At 53.9% G+C, this 17759-nt stretch overlaps 1 protein-coding gene across 4 annotated transcripts in view; it reads left to right on the forward strand.

Annotated features, from left to right (window-relative positions):
* WSCD2 (WSC domain sialate O sulfotransferase 2) overlaps positions 1–17759 on the forward strand; it is a 115386-nt gene that overhangs the window by 14163 nt on the left and 83464 nt on the right. The window contains exon 1 of one of the 4 annotated variants that reach the window (XM_078435703.2): positions 15261–15378. The exons of the other annotated variants lie outside the window; for them this stretch is intronic. The gene's annotated coding sequence lies outside the window, so the exon portion shown is untranslated. Of the gene's footprint in view, positions 1–15260; positions 15379–17759 lie in introns of those variants that run through there. 4 annotated transcript variants of the gene reach the window in all.

Here is a 17759-nt window from a genome sequence, read left to right on the forward strand (position 1 = left end):
TTTGGATCCGTGCTGTAAAGTCAGGTGTCCCCAGCGAAGGGGACACGGAGCCTGTCCTGCCTGAACCGTAGAGAGCTTGTGTTGTGGATGACCTCAGAAGACACACCCGGCTCGGTGTTCTGGAAACCGGGGTCATGCACGTTCAGCATCCCCTTGGATGGTCACAGGGGGACCTTTACACTGTGAGCTGCACCGTTTGTAACAGGCTCTGTGGATGGAATTCTGTGAGAACAGCCGCTTAGACGCGGTTCATTTTGCTGCCCGAGATTATTAATGTTCTCTCTGATTTCCTGCTTCACACTGTTGATATCCTGGTATAAACCTTTCCCTGCAGAGGCTGAGAAGGTAATTCAACCGCCGTTCCTTCAGGTGAGGCAGGATTCAATCCTGGCTCCCACTCTCTGCTGTGTGACTGAGGGCAGGTCGCTTTGCCTCTCTGAGTCTCTGTGTTCTCTTCGGTAACGGGGATCCTCGGAGCTCCTGCCTCCTAAGGAGGGGTCAGGCGCAGAGTAGGTACTCAGCAAAGCTCAGCTTCTCCTGGGAGCTGGTTCTGCTCCTTCTACATACTACATACCAGGCCCTTTCCCAGCACAGACGCCCTTTTCTGCTCACAGCAGCCTGAGGCTAGCGGCTTTACCATCACGATCACCTTTTGTACGGGTGTGGAAACTGAGGCCCTGAGCAGTGAGAGGATTTGCCAAGGTCACAGAGTGAGGGCACGCAGAGCTGAATTTGAACTCCAGCCTGTGTGCATCCAGAGGTCGTGGCTCTTCGGAGAGGGGCCTACCTCCTTAGGGAATCAGTTGGGCATATACACCAAACCGATGGGTGTAAGGACCCCTTAGCTGCGGAGTCTAGACCCATCTCTGCTGCTAACATGCTGTGTCACCTCAGGAAAATTTCTTCACCTCTCTGGCCCTCTTTTCCCTCGCTCCTGAAAAGACCTCGTTCCCTTCCGCCACCTCGGGGCCTTTGCACACGCTGTGTCATCTGGCCGGCATGCTTCCCTCCCCATCGCTACCCTTCTTCACCTGGTTAATTGCAGCTCCTGCTTTGCGTCTTGGCTGAAGCATTGCTTCTGAGAATTCCTCTGGGGCTCCCTTAGACCGGGTCAGATCTCCCCTGCCATGAGCTCTCCAGACTCTGGATCAGCCCTTCAGGGTCTGTGATTCTAGCGCTGAATGACGATATAAACTGCCCTGTGTTGCCTCTACCGGACTGTCTGCTCTGGGTGAGGGTCACAACACCCCCGAGCCCCCCCTGCTGGGCTCACACTCCAGACCTGCCACATGGTGCAGCAAAAGGGTGTGGTTATTCCCTGAAATTTAAAAGGAGGGCTGAGGGCGCCTGGGCGGCTCAGCCAGTTAAGCATCCGACGCTTGGTTTCGGCTCAGGTCACGGTCTCACCGTCTGGGAGTTCGAGCCCCGCATCGGGCTCTGTGCGGACAGCGTGGAGCCTGCTTGGGATTCTCTCTCTGTCCCTCTGCCCCTCCTCTCCTCGCGCGCTCTCTCTCAAAGTAAGTAAAACTTAAAAAAAAAATAAACAAAAGGGGGGCCGAGGACCCTCATACACTGCCGGCAGGAGCGTGAATTAGCTCGGCCGCTTTGAAAGACCACTTGGCAGTGTTTGCCGAAGTGGCATGAGACCGCCTCTAATCTTCTTTTCCACTTTGGGACGATAGACTCCACAAAAATCAGGGTGTATGTATATATTCTCTACTTCCTGGTGAATCTGTCACGATAGGTATGTGAGGATATGCGTATGCTCATATAATAACACCGTTAGAGTGAAAAAGCCGAAATGTAGCCAGATGTGCTTTACGGTAAAAGAGCCACGGGACGGGAAGTTCCGTCGCACCGTGGAATAACACACGGCAGTAAAAAGGAACACGGTCCGGCTACCTGCCATGAAAGGGTGGATCACAGAAGAGCAATGCCAGGCAAACAAGACGCTCCCGGATGATCCCATAATATACAATTCTCATTACAACAGGCTTGAAATAGAAGCCTGACTTGAGTGTTTGAGGGGTGCCTGCACACCGAGTTTAAACCATTCCACCTGGCCAGAGGACACGATTAGCCCCTTTTTTCAGAACGTGATAAGGTTGGAGGGTTGATTGGCCCAGAAAAAGTAGACAAAGAAAATATGAAAGAAGGAGAAAAATAAAACCCGAGAAGCATTTTCGAGTTTCTGGTTCTGTAGGCTACCAAAAGAGGGAGATACGCCGTCCTGGATGGAGGGGTCAGATAACAGGGCTGGGACGGGATAAGAATCAGGACGTGGGGCCCCGAGGTGGGGCAGCTGAGTGCTGCCCAGGGTGGGCTGGCCTAGAGGTCCAGAAGAATTAGGTCTTTGGACTTGCTGTCCTGGCTGTTTGCCCACGGCCTTGACCTCCCTTTCTGTGCAGACAGGAGGGTGGGCCTGGATCCTGATCTTGAATCTGGGCCCTGGCCGGAGAGCAGGAACGCTATGATTGTTACCGGACCTTGGAGCTTGGGCCAGAATGGAATGGGGTCAAGGGCTTCCAGAGGCTTCTGCAAGTCTGGCTCATGGTTTGGATTATTAACTCCTTGATGACGAACTTCATCCATCCATTTAGGAAACATACGTAAATCTCCTGCTCGCCATTCTGTCAACAAACGTGAATTGATCTTACCTCGGGCTAGACTCTGCAAAGCATCAGGGATACAGTTGGGGCGATCCACTGGGTTTGGTTTGTCTGAGATTTTCTGTTTAGTTTGGTTTTGCTTTGAGAGAGAGAGAGGGTGCAAGAGAGAGACAGAATCCCATGAGGGGCAGAGAGAGAGAAAGGAGCGGGGCTCACGTGAAGCAGGTCTCGAGCTCACCCGACGCGGTACTTGAACTCACAAACCGCGAGATCACGCCCTGAGCCAAAGTCGGATGTTTAATCGACTGTGTCACCCAGGTGTCCCTGGGATTTTCTGTTTTCCCACTAAGTCTAAGCATCCCGGGGACCTCTGGGTCCCAGGCAAACCTGGATGGCTGGCCCACGGTGAGCTAGATGCTTCTGATGCCCACTCTCACAGAACTCACAGCCTGGCAGAGGAGGCAAGGAGATCCAAACCAGGAGATTAGCACTTCAGGGGAGAAAGCACCTGGTGGTGTGAAAGCCTGCCCGGAAGAGACCTCTCACCCAGCAGAGGGGGTCCAGGAAGACTTCCTGGAGGAGGTGGCATCTAAACTGAGGCTTTCGGGAGGAATAGGGTCAGGCAGGAGTGAAGGGTCAGGGTGGGGGGCAGGGAGGGAGGTGGGGTTCCTGACAGGTGAGAGAGGCCAGACAGAGCCTGGTGTGGTGAAGAGGTGAGTCAGGTGCACTGTGGCTGGAGGGTGGAGGTGAGTAGGGCTGGAGGGGAAGCAAGAACTAGAAGGGGCATGTGACGGTAGACCTTTTGGGTCAGGGTGGGCACCCACCAGGCATCTGGGAACCTTGTGAGGGAACAGAGCAGGGGACCGGAGGCACCAAGTTTCTAATTAAAGATGGTCCTGGCTGCCATGCGGACAAAGGAGGAGACTGACAGGGGGAGGGGGCAGGTAAGAGCGGATGTAAAGGGACCACTTCCTCATCCTTCCAGATGCTCAGGCTCGAAGCTTCACCTCTGACTTCTTGCTTCCTCTCCTGCCCCCCAAAGGACCTTCAGTAAATCTGGCCACTTCTCACCTCCTCCATTGTCATCCTGGCATCCTGGCCCAGCTTGGCTCTTCCTCCACAGCCCTTCCCACCTTCCAGTCTCCCCTTTGGTTGACTGACTGACTTTGTTTACTCTCTGCTGCTTTCCCAGAGAATGGCGTTTCTCAGCCTCGAGGCTGTTGATGTTTGGGACCTGGTAATTCTCTGTTGGACGGGGCTCACTGTGCATTGTTGGATGTTGAGGGGTTTCCCTGGCCTCTACCTGCCGGATGCCAGTAGCATCCCCTCCCCCAGGCACTGACAGCTGAAGACACATCTCCGGACGTGGGCAGGTGTCCCTAGGAGGGGAAGGGGACGGAATCACCCCCAGTTAAGAACTGTGGCACTGAGGGGCGCCTGGAGTGGCTTGGTCGGTTAAGCCTCCGACTTCGGCTCAGGTCACGATCTCACAGTTCATGCGTTCGAGCCCCGTGTCCGGCTCTGTGCTGACAGCTCAGAGCCCGGAGCCTGCTTCGGATTCTGTGTCTCCCTCTCTCCCTGCCCCTCCCCTGCTCACGCACTGTCTCTCTCTCTCTCTCAAAAATAAATAAAACATTAAAAAATATATTAAAAAAAAAAACCCCATCGTGCTGGAACGTTGGTTTCCCGTTGGGGTCCTTTGCCGTCGTCTCCCCCCAGCGCCTGGAATGTGAAGCCTGACTCAGTGGTGCCTCCTGAACAGTTGTTGGTTGAATGAATGAGTGGGAGTAGCGGCCCGAGCCTGCACGGAAGGGAAGGATTTGGGAAGTAGTTAAGCGGTAGGCTTGATCGATAACTACAGCTGCCATTGTGTTTGTCACAGTGATAATCCCGGTCCTCGTCGTAATCCTCTCCACGGCTTGTACTTCTTTCATGGTATGGCAGAGGAGGGTCGGAGGGGTTAAGTGATGTGAGGAAAAACCTCACAGGAGTGGGTGGTGGAACCAGGCTAGACCCTGGGTCTTTAGAAACCAAATTCAGAGTGTTTTTTCAAGCATCAGACACCCTCACATCGTAATGACTGTCATTTACAGAGCACTTGCTACCTGCCAGCCACCGTGGTTGGGACGGATCGCCTGATTTTTAAAAACATTTTTTTAAGCTTATTTATTGATTTCGAGGGAGACAGAGACGGCGCGAGTGGGGGAGGGGCAGAGAGAGAGGAAGAGAGAATCGCAAGCAGGCCTTGTACTGCAGCACAGACTTCGCCGCGGGGCTCGAACTCGCGAAGCCGGGAGATCGTGACCCGAGCCGAAACCGAGAGTCAGACGCTTGAGACTGAACCACCCAGGTGCCCCCAGGATGGATGGTGTTATGGAAGGCCCCGACGACGTCATGAGATTACTGGCATCATCCCATCTTTATCAGTGGGGACTCTGAGGTTCAGAGAGGTGGAGTGAGCTGCCCCGAGCGTACAGCCGGGGATGGGCCTGTGTGACTCTGGAGTCTGAGGCCGACTTGTAAGCAAGTACAAGCCCCCCGCCCCGCCCCGCCCCATCCCCCGCAGCCCACTCCAGATAATGGCATCACCCCGAAGAGTCTTACCTTTCCCTTTTGTCTGCTGAGGACAAGTGATCAAAAATTCCCACCGACACGTTAATTATCGAGGCCGCAATTCCCAGCGTCCTGCCTGTGAAATTCACAAGGCCCCCTGGCCAGAGAAACCTCTGCCACCTCAACCTTGATCTCAACCAGAGCCAGGCGCAGGGGACTGGGCCGAATGGGGCCGGGGCGTCACAGCCGACCTGCCTGGGAGGTGAGGTCAGCGCACCCCTGAGCAAATGGAGGGGATTTTATTTCTTTTCAGCCAAAGACAGTAGGACTCCACTCTAGCTCCCTTCAGCGCTGGGATGGAAGCGGACTGCAGCAGTCGCTTTGCACTTTTGGTTTGGTTTGGATTGTTTTAATTCCCCCACATTTTCTCTTCTCCTCCCGCCCTCCGTGCGGAAGCTTTCCCAGGGAGCCTGGAGCGGAAGCATTTAATAGACGCCAGCACCACCTAAGATTTCCCAGCCAGCCCCCAAGCCGTGTGCACAGCCTGCTGGACGGATGAGGGAGCTGAGACCAGCCTTCCCGAGAGACGGAGGGGAGCTCTCTCACTTCTTTTTTTTTTTTAATGTTTACTTATTTATTTTGAGAGAGAGAGCGCTCGTGCACAAGCAAGGGGCAGACAGAGAGAGGGAGGGAGAGAGAGAATCCTAAGCAGGCTCCCCACCCAGAACAGAGGCCGACGCAGGGCTTGATCCCACGAACCATGAGCTCATGACCTGAGCCGCAGTCAAGAGTCACTTAACTGGCTGGGCCACCCAGGAGCCCCTGGAATCCCAAGCATCCTAAGTACCTCTTTGTGGAGCCCCAGCCAGACCATGTGAACATTATGGAGCCTCCCTGTTAGGCTGTATACTCCTCACATGGAAATTTAGTGAGCAAGTACTTACTAGTCACCTAAATGTGCCGGCACTGTCCTCAGCACTTTACGTGGGTGGCGACCGTGGCCTAGCGTGGCCAGTCTGGGCACATACTCTGGGTGGACCTCCGTGAGCTCTGGAAGGAAAGCCCCTTTGTTTGGAGCCACGAACCAGCCTCCCAGCGTAGCCGCTGGAAGGGACGACGTGGCCCTCGATCCCTCCTTTGACCTGAGTTTAAGGGTCAGCTGCACACGTAACATAAAATTTGCCATCTGAACCATTTTTAAGCATACAGTTCAGTGGTATTAAAACAGTTGACCTTGAATGGCTCTGGGGTTAAGGAGTGCCGACACCCCCCCCTTGCAGTTGAAAATCTGCGTATAACTTGACTCCCCCAAAACTTAACTGCTCATAGCCTACTGTTGACTGGAAGTCTTATCGATAACAGAAATAGTCGATTAATACCGTATTTTACGTGTTATGTAAAATATACGTGTATTATATATGTGTATTATATACTGTATGTGTATCATACTATATATATACTATATATAATATGTGTATTATATACTATAATCTTCAAGTAAGCCAGAGCAAAGAAATCATCACTAAGGAAATCATCGGGAAGAGAAAATACGCTCACATACCGTATTGTGTATGTTGAAAACAGTCTGTGTGTAAATGGACCCACGTAGCCCGAATCGTGTTGTTCGCAGGGGTCAGCTGTACCTAATGTTGGGCTCCCATCACCACCATCTACCTCCAGAACTCTTTTCTTGTTTGCACGTGGATGAGCTATGATCATCTGACCTACCTTCTCCGTTGGGAGGGGCTTGCCCAGGTACGTAACCAGTTAGAATCATATTCAAGGGTTGGCATCCAGACCTCACTCTGCCTGGTGCCCCCTTCCGTGTGGCGCTCTCTCCAGGCACCTCCCAGAATGCCTTGCACGAGAGGGCACCACACAAATACTGAGTAACCACACGCCTGTCGGGGACTCCACCGAGGTGCTCCCTGGGACTAATCTAGTTCCATTTCTAATCTCTGGGAGTTTGGAAGATGAAAACCTACTCCACAGCCTAATAGCCCAATTCATCGCTCTCTTCGGCCAGAAAACACTTCTGATCGTTTTGGTTTTTTTCTTTCTAGAAATTGCGCTCACCTCCCCTGAGGTCCGACCAGCTCGTTCTGGTAGTTCCCTTCTCTCTGTCCCCGCCCTCCCCCTGCCCACACCTGGGCCAGACTGGGGGAGCTGCTCAGTGATAAGAGGGCCGCTGATCCCCTTTTGCGGGCGGCCCTGCCCTCCTGGACCCGTCTCAAGGCGTCTGGGTGCTTCGGTCTCTCTCACAATGAGGGCATTTAGCTGGCCTCTCCTCTCCTGGGACCCTCAGAGGCAGCAACTGGAGGAATAGCCAGGAGGAGAAGGAGAGGAAACAAAACCCAGCAAAACTGCCCATTCCGAAGGCCGTGCGCTAAGAGAAGGAGGCCCTGCCAGCTCAGATTTCAGGGATTTTGTTTTTTTTTTTTTTTTTTTTTTAGGAAGTGCCTCTGCCCATGGGCGGGCGGGCTGATAGGGGATGGTGCCCAAGGAAGGACAGAGTCAGAGGCCTCATTCAGACACGCCGAGGCAAGGGTCCAGCCCGAGCGGGGCAGCGTGGGGGCCAGGAGAACAAGGGCTCTGTGTTTCTGGGCACAGGGCTGGGCAGCACATGCTCCCCGGCTCCAGCCCGGCGCTGGACGCAACCAGAAATCCATGATGTGGCTGGAGAAGTCGGGGTTGGGTGGCAGCAGTGTGATCTAGCCGTGAGCAGGGTTTGCACAGCGAGCCGGCTGTGGCGTGAGGGGATTCCGCCTGTCTGTGGCCGGGCCTCCCCTGGGATAAAGGTGACTCCAGGAACGAGCCCGGTCCATCCCAGGGCCCTGAGGGGAGGGCTTGGGTGTTCTTCCCTCACCGCCTCCAGGAGAGGGAGACGGGGAAGAGCCCAGGGAAGGGGTTGCAGACTCACGCCCTCAGGGGCCAGGCAGGTTTGTCACAGATGTGGCGAGGTAGGGAGCCCGTGCCACCTCCGACCGCTCTAGTCACCACCACTGATCGCTGATCGGGGAGCTAGCTTCAGATGCGAGCTCTTCCCCCTGCTAGCTGAGTGACCTCACCCAAGCGGTGTAACCTTGTGCCTCAGTTTCCCCCCTCTGGACACCTGGGTTAGTGCCAGCACTTCCCTGATAGGGCTGTTGTGAGGGTTAAACCGTTAACCCACAAAAGCTCTTAGTGCGGTGCTGGTTGATTTTCTCTTTTAAGAGAAGCAGGAGCTCTGGGTTTGTATTCAAGAGCTGCAGGTCCGTTAAGGTGGGCAATGAATTCAAATAGAAAAATAGGTAAATACGGGTCGTCTCCTGGCTGTCTGTAGCCTACAGCCTGTGGGCCACCCCAGGCCGACTTCTGGCGGAGAGTTTTGGGCAGACCCAGGCTCCAGCGCCGGCTCTCCCATGGCCTGGTTCTGGAGCTCGGACGAGCGACTCAACTTGCCTGCGTCACGTTTGCGTTGTCTGGGGTATCAGTCGGGAGGCTGGCGGGAAGGGATCCCTCACGTTGGGCAGAGGATGAGAGTTTCATGTGGGGCGATGTGGGGAAATCACAAGGGATGGGACAGCACCCCAGGGTGAGTAACAGAGGAAGCTGTTCCCCGTGCCGGTTCGGAATGGAGGTAGGAAATAGCTGTGTAGAAAGGACCACCTCCAGGAGCTGGGGTTCAGCCAGCCTCATCCAGTAGAGGGGCCCAGCCAACCCTGGGGGTCCCGCAGAGAGAGCGGCGCTGGGGAAAGGCGTGCCCTGACCGCTCACTACCCACCTTCTCACCTCCTGCTGTGCTACTGGTGGAAGCCAGAGACCCAGAGAGCCTGTTGATGGGGTCCGTGTGGACCACTGCCCAGGCAGAGAGCGTGGCGGAGAAGAGGGGAGACAGGCGATGTCCCCACCAGCCTCAGTTCTGGAAGGCTTTCCTTAGTCTCGGTGAAGCGTGAGGCCGCACACCTACCCAGTGGGAGCCAGAGGGTGAAGGTATTGTCGTCATTAATGAGGGAGGGAAGGCAGATGCGCTGCAAGGGAGGGCTCAGCCCCCCACCCCGGGTGTTGGAAGCTGTTGGAAACTTCCTGTTGCGGCTGTAACAGATCAACACCCACTTGATGGGTGGCAACAGCATACATTTATTCTCTTACAGTTCTGAAGGGCGGAAGCCAAAATGGGTCTCACGGGGTTAAAATCAAGGTGTTGGGAGGGCAAGTTCCTTTGGGCGACTCCAGGGGGAGGTCCAGAGGTCCTGGCCTTTTCCGGCTTCTAGAAGCTGCCCGCATTCCTTAGCTCATACCCCCTTCCATCTTGATCAGTCGTGCCACTCTGGTCTCCACTTCTGTTGTCACTATCTCCTTCTCTGACTCTGCCTTATTTGCTTCTTCTTTACAAGGACCTTTCTGATGACATTGGGCCCATTGGATAATTTAGGATAATCTCCCTGACCTCAGGACCTTAGTTCAATCCATGTGCAAAGTCCCTTTAACATATGAGGTGACAGAGTCACAGGTCCTGGGGATTAGGACCTGGACATCTTTGGAACCACTATTCTGCCAGTTCTGTCCACTACTAAAGCATTCTAGAATCTTCTTAGAGGGAAAAACGTATTCCTACCACCATGCCCAGAAATCTAAAATCCCCTCTATTAATGTCTCTTTTTTGGATTAATCATGTTCCCAGACTCCAGCACTAATTGATTTGGCCTCAAGAATTTTCCCAGATCTGGGGCACCTGGGTGGCTTAGTCGGTTAAGCGTCCGACTTCGGCTCAGGTCACGATCTCACAGTTCGTGAGTTTGAGCCCCGTGTCAGGCTCTGTGCTGACAGGGCCTAGAGCCTGCTTCAGATTCTGTGTCTCCCTCTCTCTGCCCCTCCCCGGCTTCCACACTCTCTCCCTCCCTATCTCTCGAAAATTAATAAATAAACATTAAAAAAAAAATTTTCCCCAGATCTGCATATGTGCCATTAAATGGCTCTCACATCATCTCACTGTTTTACTCAGCGTCATTGTAAGCGACAATACATGTAAAACCAAGGCTTGATGTTCATTTGTGATTTTTCTCGCGTAATTTTTCTCACTGTTCCCATCAAAACAATTACATAACTAGTGACATTTTAAGAAAAGCTGATACATGCACCACCTAAAAGTGCTTTGCAGAATACTACGAGTACGTGTGCGTATATGTATAAGACAGAGGCTGGGAGAGACAGATTTGTTACAAGAAATTGGCTCACACAGTTATGAGGTGGAGAAGTCCCCTAATCTGTGGTCGGCAAGCTGGAGACCTAGGGGAGCCGATGGTGTGGGTTCCGGTGTAAGTCTGAGTCTGAAGACAGAAGGAAATGGGGTGGGGGTGGGGGGACTGGTGGGGAGGGGAGAGCAAATGCGCCCGTATTCTGCCTTTTTATTCTACTGATGCGTCCAAAGGATTGGCTGAGGCCCACCCACCCTGGGGAGGGCAGTCTGCTTTCCTCCCTCTACTGATTCAAATGTTTATCTTATCCAGAAACACCCCCCACAGACACCCCCAGAGTAATGTTTGACCAAATGTCTGGGCATCCTACGGCCTGGTCAAGTTGGCACATAACATTAGCCATGACGGTGGCATTGTGGGATGAACTCAGAGGAAGGAGTGAAGGGACTGGGGTTCTGGGTCTGCTCTGTAATGTCGGGCAGGTCTCCTTCTGTCCGGGGGCATCAGTTTCCTAGTCTGTGTGATGGGGACCGTTCCTTGGGTTCTCAGACATGGGGAGCTTTTGCTTTTAGCCCCTTGGTGCATCAGTAACGAGACTGGAAAGCTTTGACGTGGATGGTTAGCCTATGCAATGCTGTCAGGGGCACCGTGGGGGGGTCCACCCCACCCCAGGACCAGCTTTACGTGTTCTCCCTGGGCCTCACCTCGCACCACGTGCACGTATCCATCGTGGCTCTTAGTAGGGGAGACCAAGCTTTATCCAGCCTTGTAGCCATCACGCCCGACCCGGAATAAGGATTCAACACATTATCTAGTTGTTGAAGGACCAGCTGACTGAGAGAAGAAAAGGCGTGACAGTCCCCAGAGGTCAGAGCTTGCTGAGAAGCCCCTCCTGGGACTAGAACCTCCCCTTCGCTGAAAACTCAGTGGTGAGCATGGGGGTTCTGTGAATCAGATAGACCTGGGTTCAAATCCCAGAGCCACCACCTAGGAGCTGCCTGACCTTGGGTGGATTACGCCACCTGTCTGAGCCTCAGTGTTCGGGTGGACAAAGGGGATACTAACAAAAGTGAGTTCCTGGGGCGCCTGGGTGGCTCAGTGGGTTAAGCGTGCAGCTCTTGCTTTTCGGCTCAGGGCGTGATCTCGCGGTTCGTGAATTCGAGCCCCGTGTTGGGCTCTGCGCTGACAGCTCAGAGCCTACTTAGGATTCTCTCTCTCTCTCTCTCTCTCTCTCTCTCTCTCTCTCTCTCTCTTTCTCTGCTCCTCCCCACCCCCCCAGAATAAATAAATAAACTTAAACGGGAACTGCTGTTATCATTACCTTGCCATCCACGTTGTCTGGGGAAGATGTAGATGATCAGATAAGAGCCTGTGCCTCTCCAGGGCCATGCAGGGCCCGTGGGGAACTTTTGGAGACCCTACGTATAGGAGGTGTGTGTGTGTGTGTGTGTGTGTGTGTGTGGCGGGGGGGAGGGTCTCTGAAACGCACATTGACTCCCCTACCGTTCTGCACCAGCAAGCTCTCTGGGGCGGTTCAGATAGTGCTCAGATGTAATATTCCGAAACTATTTTTAAGATGGTTCTTAAATGCCTGCCAAAACTAAAAACCCCACGTGCACGAAAACTATCATTGCTAATTGGCTTTGCGTGACGCGAATAGATTGTTGAAGGCAGTGGGTTCGGTTCCTCACCAAGAGGGGGAGAAAGAGCATGTGCTGGCTACACCCCTTACTCTGCTGCTTACGACCAGGTGACCTCAGAACGGCCCCCTAGGGTCTCTGAACTGTTGCCTCCTCTCTGCCGTGGGTCACTCCCAGGGTAACCAGCCGGGCCAGCTCAGTGCCCAGTTGGCCCAACCAGCAGGAGCCGTTAGAAGGTGTTTAAGACCATTCTGGCGAAGTGGCTGGCGTGGTAGGCAGTGCCGAAGTGCCGGCTGTGGGATTTGATCCCAGGTCTGTCTGATTCACAGAGCCCGTGTGTTCACCGCTGAATTTTCGGGGCGCTTCCGGTTCCAGGAGGGGCTTTTCGGTAGGCGTTGCCCTCTTGGGACCGTCACGGCCGTTTCTTCTCTCCGTCAGTTGGTCTTTCGACAGCCAGCTACCCACGGGTTGGTTTCCTTGTGGACCGGACCCAGTAGCAGAGGGGTCTGCGGATGAATTTTGGTTGGATTTGAGCAGTGCCTTTCCAAGAATGGGTTGAACCATTTCAGGAACCAGCACACTTAGGAATCCGGTTTGACAGACTGCTACATTCCGTAGAGGACAGGTGTGGGTGGTGGGTATCGAGGAATCTATTTAAGCCAACAAATTCGGGTTTGCCAGACATTCTAACTTTCTGAAATCTCTGTAAGTAACCTTAAATCCGATGTGGAGTCTCCACTGGGTTGCAAGAAGCCTCCTCGTTGCTGGGGCTCCCTCACCCTGGATGTGTAGACATCCCCAGGGACTGACCCTGGGACATCCCCAGGGACATCCACCTGCACCATCAAACGATGCCCTCAGCCTGCGTGTTTCCTCCAGGTCTGGAAACTCTGCTCATTCTGGGCCAAGCTGGGAGTTGTGGGGGGAGCCAACCTGTGTCCAGACTGGCATTTCTGGCTCTGGGGTTTTCCGACTCGCCTCCAGCATTGCCAAGACCTTGCAGATGGGCGCTTGTTGGGGTTGGAGGAGCCCCCCAGATGTTTCACTGTTGCTTGCCGGGCTTGTTAGTTTGTGTCGTTCATAGGCTTTATTTGGGAGTGGGCATTTCTAGGCTTCTAGAGAAATTGAACAGGAAGTGCCGAGTTCAGGAAGTAGTCTTTCAACTCGACCCCACCCCCACCCTGCCTTCCTCTGTGATTCATGCCTTCTGTTAGCTCCTTTGTTACAGCTGATGTGCCCGAGACGTCGTCATTACCTAGAGTCCTAGAGTTGGGAGTTGACTCTGTGTTACACGTTCTGTGGGCTTTGGCCAGCGTGTAATGACCTACACCCACCATCAGAGTATCAGAGGGACCGGCTTCATGCCCTGAAACTCCTGGGTCCCCTCCCTCCCCCCACCCCCAGCAACCACTGATCTTTTAAATCTTTCCATAGGTTTGCCTTTTCTGTGTTTTTGAAATTAGTTTAGCTTCCAAAATTAAAAAAAAAAAAACAACAAGTGGAATATTTTATGTAAAAACCCAGATGTCCGGTATCTCTTGAAGAAGTGTGATGTCCCCGCTAACCTCAGTCAGGCCAGAGCTGAGTACAAGGCACCGCCCTCCTTTCCTTTCCCCCAGGCCTTGTGCCTGCGGGCCCCTTCTCTGTTCGTTGGCCCCTCTAGGCATTTGAGTTTGCAGTCCTGCTCTGGCCTCCCACGGAGCCAGAACAGCCTCTGGTTTGTGGTCTGCTTCTGTTTCCTGCCCTGCAAATACATTCCCGAGGCCAGGTCTCACAACGAGCCCGGACGCCTGCTTGAAATGGGGAAGACCGAAACCTGGGAGAGCAAACGCAAATTCATTCCCCACCCCTGGAAATCGTCTTGTAAGCTGTGGGAGGCTCCCCCGAAGCCATGCAAACAGCCAGCTGCAGGGCCATCTGAGGCTAGGACGAAGTCCGCCAACATCCTCCACTCAGCAGATTTTTGTTTTTTTTCCTGTGTTCTCTATACAACCTGAAGCTACCGGCTGTCTGAGGCCACGGACCCTGGCGTGGGCTGGGCACAAAGTCCTTCAGTGGCTGCTGCCGCTTCGGGTCAATTATTTATGCGAATGCTGCAGTTCACCCTACTGACCTCCTTCCCGGAGTGTGGCGGGGAACCGGACACCCAGAGATTACATTGCCCCTGGAGTGGAGGTGGCGGGTGCACGGGGAGACTCTGGGAGGTTCAAGGCCAGAGCGTCGCTGAGACACAGCCAGGACCGAAGGCGGTGCTTTAACTTGGCTGCAAGGTTTTACTTCGGACGAAACCCTGCATCTCTAAGCAGTGAAACACGAGCTGGCATGATGCGAGCATGCTCCCTTCTTCCCGCCCCACAAGCCCCTCTGCGGTCCTTATGCTCAGGGCCCCCGGGACGGGCTGAGGAGTGGTCAAAAGAACACTTGATGTAGAGCCCAGTGTCTGTCCCCTTTGTGCTGTGTGATCTTAGGCAAGTTGCTTTGTCTGTCTGAGTCTCCATTTCCATCTCTGGATGGAAAAGAGGAAGGTGGCAGTAAGGTCCTACAGGAGCACGAGTGGGGTTCTCGTATCCCGGGGGGGGTCCTCTCTGTGTCTCCCCCCAGCCCTGCATCCGTCCTCAGAGCACCGACATTCTGCCCCTGTCCGGGTCGTCCTACTCAAATCCTCTGTCTCCCTCGCTCTCCATATTGACTCAGTCTACAAGTACTTACCGAGCACCTGCAATGTGCCCACCACTGTCCTAGGTACCAGGGACACCGTGGTGAACAAGATGGACCCTGTCCCTGCCCTGGGGGAACCAGTATCCCACTTGGGACCTTCCCTGTGTCTTTATACTCAACCTCCAGCTACCCTGATCCAGGCCACCACCTCACTCTCTTTCCTGGATTCCTGGAACACCCTCCATACTGCAGCCAGAGTTCTTCCTGAATCACAGATCTGATGAATCCAGGGCCCCCTGCTGCCCCTAGCGTAAAATGGAAACTCACCACGCACCAGCCGCCTTAGCCTCCTTTCTGTCCGAGACTGATGGAGCCCCTTTTGCGCCTGAATGTTTGCCCCGGCTGTTCCCTCTCCCTGGTTTCCTGTTCTTCATGTGACGTCATCTTCTTTTCAGGTGTCACTCTTGCCACCTCATTGTCCAGCCAGCCCTCCTTAGCCCTGTCTGTGTCCCCAGCACAGCCCTGATGAGAATAATAGCCAAGAGACACGCCGTGCTTTCTGTATATTTTGACTCTGTGCCCATTTTACAGATGAAGGAACCAAGGCACAGAGAGGAGAGTGGCTCTGCTGGGGCTCCGCAGTATTATAGTTGCCTCTGGCCACTCCCATCATGAGTCCCCTGGAGCAGGGACCGTGTCTTGCTTGTCTCTGCATCTGCAGCACACAGGACCTGGCTCATAGTAGGTGCTCGACAAACTCTCACTACATGATGAATGACTGTCTTATGAAATCAGTGAGCTCATCGTGGTCCAAGCCCTACTTGAATTGCTCCGGACTGTCTGATCGTAAGAGGTTCTTATTATTCCAGTTGGACGATGAGTTGGTTCAGCCAAGGGAGGAATCCAGTCTCCCTGCCCCAGGGGGGTCCTGGCGGCCGCCGAGGCCTCTCTCACCAGGAAATGTGGGTGTGGGAGGAAGGTCCTTGCCATCATTTGTTTTTGTCAGTGTTGACTGTTTTCCAGTATAGACCGCCTGCGGTGGGGAGTGGAGTCCAAGGGTTCGATATCACTGTGGGGATTTCTGCCTGCAAGGACTCCAGAGGTCACCCCGGCACTGAGGCACGGGATTTGCTCGGCCGAGGCCCTGCCGGAGCCTTCCTGGAGAGATTAGACGCCGATGTGGGGACATGGGGGCCGCAGCTCATTACGGCCTTCTAGTCAATTTAGGAGCATGCTGGACCAGACGTGAGGGCTGCTGGGTCTTTGGAGGCTGCCGTGAGGGTCTTTTCGAGACCCCAGGTGAAGATCAATGTGGGTCCTGCAGGAGGGTGGCAGGTAGGACAGGCAGCAGAGGGAGGGCTGCTGTAAGGACTCATCTCAGAGCCCGAGGCCTGGGGTGCGCACGGCTTGCTTTAAATCTTCTCCCGGTTATGGTGTAGCTAGATGTGATATGATATATACTAGAGTATTCTATGCTACGCTGTATTATCTGTGCTGTGCTATCTGTGCTCTCCTGTCTGTGCTGCATTATTTATACTCTCTATACTAACGGTGCATATTAAGCCATCCATACTATGCTGTCTATCGCATACTATACTATCTATATTATACTTTATTACCTACACTGTACCATGTAATAAACGCAGGAGTCCACAGAAACAGAGCGGCAGGATGATCGGGCACACAAACTTGGGAGGTAGATGCCTGGGTTCAGATCCCAGCTCTGCCCCCGATGAGCTAGGATCTGAACCCAGGCATCTACCTCCCAAGTTTGCGGCCCTCAGCCTTGCTCTCCGAGCCTCAGTTTCCCCATCTGTAAGGTAGAATTACTAGCTCTAACCACCTCGTAGAGCTGTCGCGGGAAAACGTCATCGGGCACTTAGGGGCCATTAGGGATTGAATGGTGTCCTCCGCCTAGAATTCGTAGGTTGAAATCTTAACCCTCCGGTACCTCAGAGCGTGACCTTAACTGGAAATGGGGTCATTGTAGTTAAAGTTCATTAAATGAGGATGAGGTCCTATTGGAGTGGGCGGGGGGTGGGGGGCGGTCCTCATCCGATATGACTGGTGTGCATATAAAAAGGGGAAATTTTGACACGGACACACACAGGCAGAACGCCATGGGGACGAGAAGGCAGAGATCAGGGCGGGGCTTCTGAGATACTCCAGGGGCCACCGGCGATTGCCAGCAACCCGCCAGAAGCTGGACAAGAGGCGTGGAACAGGTTTGCCCTCACAACCTCGGAAGGGGCCAACTCAGATCTTGGGCTTGCAGCTTCCGGAACAGGGAGAGAATAAATTCATGTTGTGGAAGCCACCGGCCTGTGGCACTTTGTCAGCAACCCTAGAAATGAACGCAGGGGCTCAGCACGGAGCCTGGCGCAGAGAGCCCGCTGCGCGGTGCTCGTTGTGATTGCTGTCCCTGGTATGTCCTGCCATTCCTGTGTTGCTCATGCTGGGTCAGGAGCTGGCCAGAGCTAGGAGCCGTCCCCTTACTGGTGAGGCCGTGTGACTTGGGTAAATCACTTTCCCTCTCTGGGCCTCTCGGTTCCCTAATTTGTAACGTGGACACTCTGTGTGATGAGAATAATGGGACCCCTTGTGTGTAGAGATCACTTCCCCTTCCACTGTGCCCTCTCTTCCCTGACTTGCCGTCGTCCCCATTTGACAGATGAGGACGCTGAGGCTCACAGACGGAAGAAGTTACCCGCCCAAGGTCATGCTGAGGCTGAGTGGCAGACATGGGGTCAAACGCAAGACTGTCCACGCTAAGGCCATTGGCCACAGAGCTCTGGGTGGAAAAAGAGAGGGTGGTCTCAGATTCCCTCCGGGTGTGAAGATGGGATTGGCCATATTGCTGTCATTTCCTCCTTTGGGCTTATCCAGTGTTTTTACCTTGTAGCTCCCGTCACTCCCCAGGCTCTTGGGAGTCCTGCCCATTCACTGGGGAAGATAAGGTGGGGGAGGGGGGGTCCACAGATCCTGCTTCAGATTCACAAGTGGAATAATTGTCTGCATGCACTTTGGCAAAGGGATTTGGGGTTGGGGAGAGGAGGTACGTTAGTGCCTCTAACCTGCTTCCCACACAGATAAAAACGACGTCTTTGGTCCCCAGGGCTCAC

Source organism: Panthera onca, chromosome D3, assembly GCF_046562875.1.
Source record: "Panthera onca isolate mPanOnc1 chromosome D3, mPanOnc1 haplotype 2, whole genome shotgun sequence".
NCBI classification, from domain to species: Eukaryota; Metazoa; Chordata; class Mammalia; order Carnivora; family Felidae; genus Panthera; species Panthera onca.